Source organism: Phoenix dactylifera, unplaced genomic scaffold (genome assembly GCF_009389715.1).
Source record: "Phoenix dactylifera cultivar Barhee BC4 unplaced genomic scaffold, palm_55x_up_171113_PBpolish2nd_filt_p 000275F, whole genome shotgun sequence".
Lineage (NCBI taxonomy): Eukaryota > Viridiplantae > Streptophyta > Magnoliopsida > Arecales > Arecaceae > Phoenix > Phoenix dactylifera.
In genome coordinates this window covers 485,348-492,317 of record NW_024067760.1, presented here as the reverse complement: position 1 = coordinate 492,317, position 6,970 = coordinate 485,348, and positions in this window count along the sequence as shown.

Here is a 6,970-nt window from a genome sequence, read left to right as displayed (position 1 = left end):
TTTGTTGTCCAAGCAAATCTAGTGTGCATGGGATCTTCACCAATTTTAGCCAGTCCAATTGATGATTACTGTCTTCAGAGAAATGGATCGGTGCCAATTGATTACAGGGGAGATAGAGAAACCAAGACCCAACTTGGTTGTTGTCAAGGGTGCGATTAGGACGTGTTGTGACCCATGGGTTGAGTTTGAGTTCATAAGTTCTAATTAGTTGTGGGCTCTTTTAACTAGATCTGAACCAGACCATACGTCCATACCCCAGTTCAGTCTGAACGAACTCAATACAATCCGAGGCCAGCGTTCGCTTGATGACTCAGCATAATGAACTATAATCTTGCACTATTATATGCAAATAAGACTGCAACTAACCTAATACTAAACTAACGAAAATGTCCAGAATCTTTTGGCAATTGGAGGGTTACATATGAATGTGATCCAAACAAATCGTGCTTCTCTGTAGCTTAAGACTCTGTTCTGATGGCTTGGTTTGGAGAAATCCCATTGGAGGTTTGGTTGGTTGGATTAGGACTTGGACGTGTGGAGATTGGGTTGGTTTGGGTTTACGCCTCAACCCAACTTCTCCAAATTGTGGCTTCAGTTGTTGATGTGGCTTTGGGACCCAGCTAATATAGAACTGCTGGTATCAAAATTTGAAAGCATAAAATTTTGACCAAGCAGGTGGCACCTCAGGGGAGGTCTTAGGTTCTGAGTTTAACTTGGCGAGTTTAACCTGAAACTAAAGCACCTGACCCAAACTTTGGGTCTCGTGGGGCTGGTATATTTTCAACTTGAAGGCTGGGGCAGTTCAGCCTACCCTAAACCCAACTTATTCCAGCCTACGGTCCTACAAATCTAACAGCCTGAATTTTACCCGCACTTCTTCAATCAACCTAACAGTAAGTCAAAGCAAGTTAATGTCGGTATAATCCAATTAAGCCTGACTTAACCTAATTGAGTGTAACCTAACCTAACTCAACACAAACAAAATTCATGTTAGAAATTTTGGAGCTCGGCCAGGTTAGTTTGGTTCAGTCGTAAATCGCACGGATAGGATAGAGTCATACAGTTTAGAAATATGATGAGCAAAGCCCTTAATCAACTTCTTTTGCCTAGATCGCACCCCTTGCTTGGATCTTCTCTCAATTAGAATCGAGCATGTGATGCATGCGTTCCAAGGGGCATGCCTAAATAGGGCAAAGTGGAATTTTCGGGGGAAGGTATACTCAAAGGACTCGTTTGGTTCGCGGAAAATATTTTTCTTCTTAGGAATATGATTCCCGGGAAGCAGATTCCTAGGAAGAGGATGCCTAGGAAGGTACTTTTGGCATGTTTGGTTGACCATGGAAAAGTAACAAATTTCCAAAGTGCTTATGTTTGGTTGAACATCCACTTTTCTGGAAAAGTTATGTATAATTCCTATTATACCCTTAATAAAAATTAGATCTTTAATACCTCTTTAATGCTTCTTTAATGCTGAAGGGCTTTTTTGGGAAAAAATAAAAATGGAGTGATTCCTGCCTCATGGGAAAGTAACTTTCCAATGTTTCTCATGGGAAAGACTTTCTCATGAAATGTGGGAATCATATTTCCATTCTTTCTCGTCTCTCTCCTTCGAAAACTCCAACTAAACAAGAGGCATCTCGTTACTTTTCCGTTGACCACACTTTTCTCCCTTCTTTTCTTGCGAACCAAACGAGCCAAAGAGTTCCCATTATACATACTATCAACCTTCAAGTATATATATATAGTAATATGTAGATTGAAAATTCAGTGCCACTAAACTCCACTCTTCCAATGAAAATCAAGAGCCATTTAAATATGTTTTAGGTCACAATTTGTTACGTTTGTAATTAGTTGCACTAATTTAGGTATAGATTATCATCACCACCCATGAAAGTTACTTAATGTAGACTTGTGTGGGCTAGATTGTGTTTGAAATATCTTGGCTCGAATAATTGCAACTATTAACGGCAACTGTTTATTGGCTCATAAATGTTTTTCTTTTTATTTGATAGACTATACTATGTGAACAAAGCCTAAACCTCTCTTGACATTAGATCTTTTGTACAACCACCAAGAAATCTTGCTAAAAGCCTAGCTCGCACTTTCAGTTTAACGTTGATTGGGGCATAAGCTGGAGTAATATTAAATGGATTCATATGGCAAACTGCGTTGAGTGCAAGTCCGGCTGATTTGCTTAGTGCTATGGAGCACCACCACCATGCTCGGTTACTCAAACTTCCATGATGCTAAGTGCCACCATGCGATGGTGCAACCCTTGTTACCATGCAGAGCTCTCTTAAATCACACCAACCTCCTCTAGCCACATTAGAAGGGTAAAACCCAGTAGGTAATGAATCAGCACTATAATTGTTCCTTTTTTAAAGACAGTTGTTTCATGCTGCTATATTGGTATTATACAAACTATTCTTCATCAATTCTAGACAAGTAGATCAAACTGGAAAAATATCTGTTTTACATTGGACAGTATCTTGAGGAGGAGCTGTTTTATATAATAGTTGCCAAAAAATTTTACCCTTTCTATGTCTGACAAACATCACTGTTTATCAAAAACAATTATATAATCTGTTTTCATTTGTCAACTCCCACAAACGACATAGCAATGTACCACCAAATTAATCTATCCCTATTGCTGAATACGAAATTTTACTGAACTCAAAAATAGTGTACATGCATCTGATATTGTCTTCGCTTCAAACTTATATTAATACGGTAATTCTGATGATACCTACTTGAAAATTGTACCAATGTTTGAGCCCTTGAGCGCCCCTAGTGTGGAAACAGTGGGTACTCCTAGTTCTGAAAGAGTGACATTGCCTATAAAAGCATAGCTAGCATAAGCTTCTTTTTTTTTTTAATCATTTTCCGAGGCCAGTCATCATCAGAGATGCAGCTACCTCCTTCCAACCTCTCTTTTTTCTGCATGATGCCTAAAGCAATCTTCTTCCACGTTACTTTTGTTTTGATATGCAAGTTGACATCAAAGGAGCAGGTCAGCTCGAGGAGGCTTGGAATGGCACATATCAGACTTACAAATCCGGACCCTCCAAACCAAGTTGGGATGAAGGAGGAAGGGGTGCAAAACTTGTGCTCGGTATCATTGATCTCGCCATGGGAGATGGGGGCAAAATAATTTCATGCTTCCCCAAACACGGGAAAAATTTCCATTCTCAGTAGATGTAAGTTATAGCTGAGAGGAAGAGTGGCACAGTGTCCAGGGACTGGGTGATGATGCACACTGAAACTGTCGTTGGAGAGGAGGCTGGATGATGCTTCTTAACAAGAAGATTAATGCTACCCTATTCGATCCTATCTTTCTTTCCTCCGGTGAGTGATAATTTAAATTATAATATATGTCTTGGACATTGTTTTAGATTAAATGGTTGATATTGTTCTCGATTTTTGTAGGGCAAATGATATTATGTTTGTTTTACTTTCTCTTTTTTTTTCAGTTTTTTTGCGTATCATATTAAGGATTTTGCTGGTATGTATAACACCTCCATTATGTCTATTCACCTGGGCAAAATTATTTTAATTTGCAAAAAACCCCTCCTATTGGCCATCCAACACTCTCACTAACCATGGTCCCTAGCCATCCTAACCATGTAATCCCACTTTTCCCCTCGGGATAGGATGGAAAGTAGAACTTGTTTAGATCGATGCACAGACATGCCACCAATATTCAAGCAGGAAAAGATAAATAGTAGTAGGTTTCACTCTCTTGATCTTTAAGAACTTTTTCCACTTAGCTACCCTTTCTTGGGGAAGGAAGCGGTAACTACATTGCTATGCTAAGAGTTATAAACTAAAAGATAAATAAAAACAAAGAAAGATTACTAGAAGATAAAATAGAAATGTTGATCTTTATTTCAATGAAGGTCCGTTCTTAGAATTATAATTTAATACATATAAGTGGCTCCTATTGATTGCCAAGATACGTGTCACTACTCAAATTTTAAATTTATTCTTACTAGTTTGTACTACATGGGCCACTATTGCCATGCATGGTAGTTACCTCCTTTCTACTACTTTCATATTCTGGATAGTGCTAGCAGTCCTCCCTTGTTCTGAATAGTGTGGTATGATAAGTGCTAGTACTTAGTTTTGATACTTGTCCTTGCTAGTTTGTGCTACATGGGCTATTATTGTTATGCATGAAAGTTACCTTCCTTCCACAATTCTATTATTTCTATATTTTGGATAGTGCTACCACTCCTCCAATTTTCTAGGTAGTGGTAACTACTGGTTAGCCACCTCTTTTAGGTTTCACTCTACTAAATCCTTATCTTAGATTGATAGCTCTTGCCCTCAAGTTTGCACCCAAGAGACTCAATTTGCGCCTAAGTGCTTCGGCCTGCATTCTTGGTGTTTCAATCTGTTTCTCTAGTATTTGGTCTGAGGTTAGCATCCTTCTAATACCATTGGACTCGTTGGCATTATACTTTGGTTTGCTAGCTAAGTACTTTGGCCTGCTAGCTATATACAACTTTGACCTATTGGTCGAGTACAACTTAGCTTGCTAGCTAAGTATAACTTTTATCTATTACTTGAATACTTCTTCCTGCTGATAGAGTTTTGGTTTGTACCTTGTTACTTGATTGAAAATTGACATTCTTCCAAAATCTTTTATTCAGCTTGCACAAGATATCCCTTTCGATGACCTACTACTATTCTGTCTATAATGGATAACTTTTTGAAGCTTGTTGTTAATTGGTCTATAGATTGTAGTCCTTAGTCTAAATATGGTGTAAACAATGCCCCTATATACTAACAGTTAATGGTCAAGAGAGTGATCGGATGTATGTGACATGATATCTATTGGATGTATTTGACCTTATCAATCACTCACTTCACTTACCAAGAAGGTTGATAGATTCACCTCTAGAAAAGGTGAACTTGAGCAGCAAATGGAGACCACAAAGGATCTGGTGGAGGCAAGACCCATCACTGTGCTTGCCCTCCAGCCCAAGGATTTGGTATGCATGGCTTAGTTGGAGGGGGGGTACCTGATATGGTTGACGCCCCTAGCTCTTAAATTTGGACAAACATAGAGAATATGGTTGCACAAATCTACATAAGGTTCATCCTTTCTTTTATTCATGGAGAGATAAAGAAAGGACGACTTTGTACAATTACTAGGCCAGAGTGGTTATCTCATGCAAGATCTAGATTTAAGGTTATTGTGCTAGGAGATATGAATGTTGTATCAAATGAAGAATCAGAGATAAAGGAATATTTTGTTGAATACACTTGGGCTAAGGAAATAAACACCATGCAAGGCAGTAGTAAAATGCTTCAACTAGTTTTATGACACACATAAAACTAGAATCTATACCGAAAGATCTCATTTAGGATTGGTGGACCAAGAATCCAAGAGCGGGCATTCCTTTAGGAGGACATGTGAATCCAAAGTCACTGGCTATATAATACCAAAAATACCTTTGATATATATCAGGAGGATTTTTTATATATTCTTGAGAATTTAGTAGCCACTACCTCTAGAAAGTTAGATTATATTCTAGTCCTAGACATGATGTGCCTTAGATATAATAAAATGCAAATGGCAATATCTCCCTTGACCCTGATATCAAGTGTTTTTGCACTACACTGATAGACAAAAAGGAAAACAAAGCTTAACCCAATGTAGGAATGGACAGATCAAAAATACTTTCCTTAATGTCAAGTTTGGACAAATTGAATCATAGTTAAATCCATGCAATATCAGCTATTTACAACATGTTCTTATTAATTTATTATTTTTCTGCATATAAATTAAGAGCAATCATGACAACCAACTTTGAAATCTCTACTGCAATTTTCTACCTTTCACCAATTATTCTAGAATTGTGGCCTTTTATTTTTAATGCACTCATGCATTTCAACAAATTGTACAGTAATAAGATCATACATACATACATACATACATACATACATACATACATACATACATACATATATATATATATATATATATATATATATATATATATATATATATATATATATATATATATATATATATATATATTTGATGATGAGGGTAAGATGCCACCCAACTTTTATCATTAGATAAAGCTTATATACAAGTGATTTTGTACATGAGGAAGCAAGGATGTATTAGCTTGCTGTAGACTGAACTAAGGCATCATTACTCTTCCTTTTCCATGTAGCTATTATCTATTGTATTATGCTCTATGGTAACATCCAGTGTGCAGACATAGCTCTAAAAAATTTATGTTCAAAGAATTATGATTCAATATCTTAGGAAATAGACATATCTACAGGACAGGTCTATAGATAAAATCTATACATCTTAGATCCTATACAAAAAAAATACTATGCATCTCAGATATACAGATAGAATTACCAGATAAAAAATAAATATTCTTTTGCATGATACGATGTGTAAGAAAACAAGACCAACCCGATCAAATATAAAAGATCAAACTATCAATGAATCAAGAAAAAAAAGGAATCAATACCTTATGAAATCAACAAATCACTACAGCCAAAAAAAAAAGGAACAGGAAAGAAATAAGAAAGGAATTCAAATTCCTCGTAGATGGTGCTTGCTTGCGGATGCTCTTTCTTGGATGGCACTTTCCTGAAATCTCTCACAACCAAGCTATTATGATATGATTATCAAAAGATTTGGAATCTTAGCTATAAATAGGCTACGATTCTCCGCAAGAAAGATCGGATCCTCTACTATATGCATTTCCTAATACCATCATTACTGCCGCTATTATTACTAAGATCCTTATTTTCTTTATCATCTTCCATTAAAAAACCTTCTCTAACTTAAGCATTGGAGAGTCCGCTTGGAGCCAATCTGGCAAGCTTTCTGACCACGGTTGTTGCTGTGAGAGAACGTATGAAGATTTGCATAGTTTTGTTGAGGTTTGAATCTGATGCAGCTCAACGAAGCATCAAGGTCTTGTGTGGAAGAAGT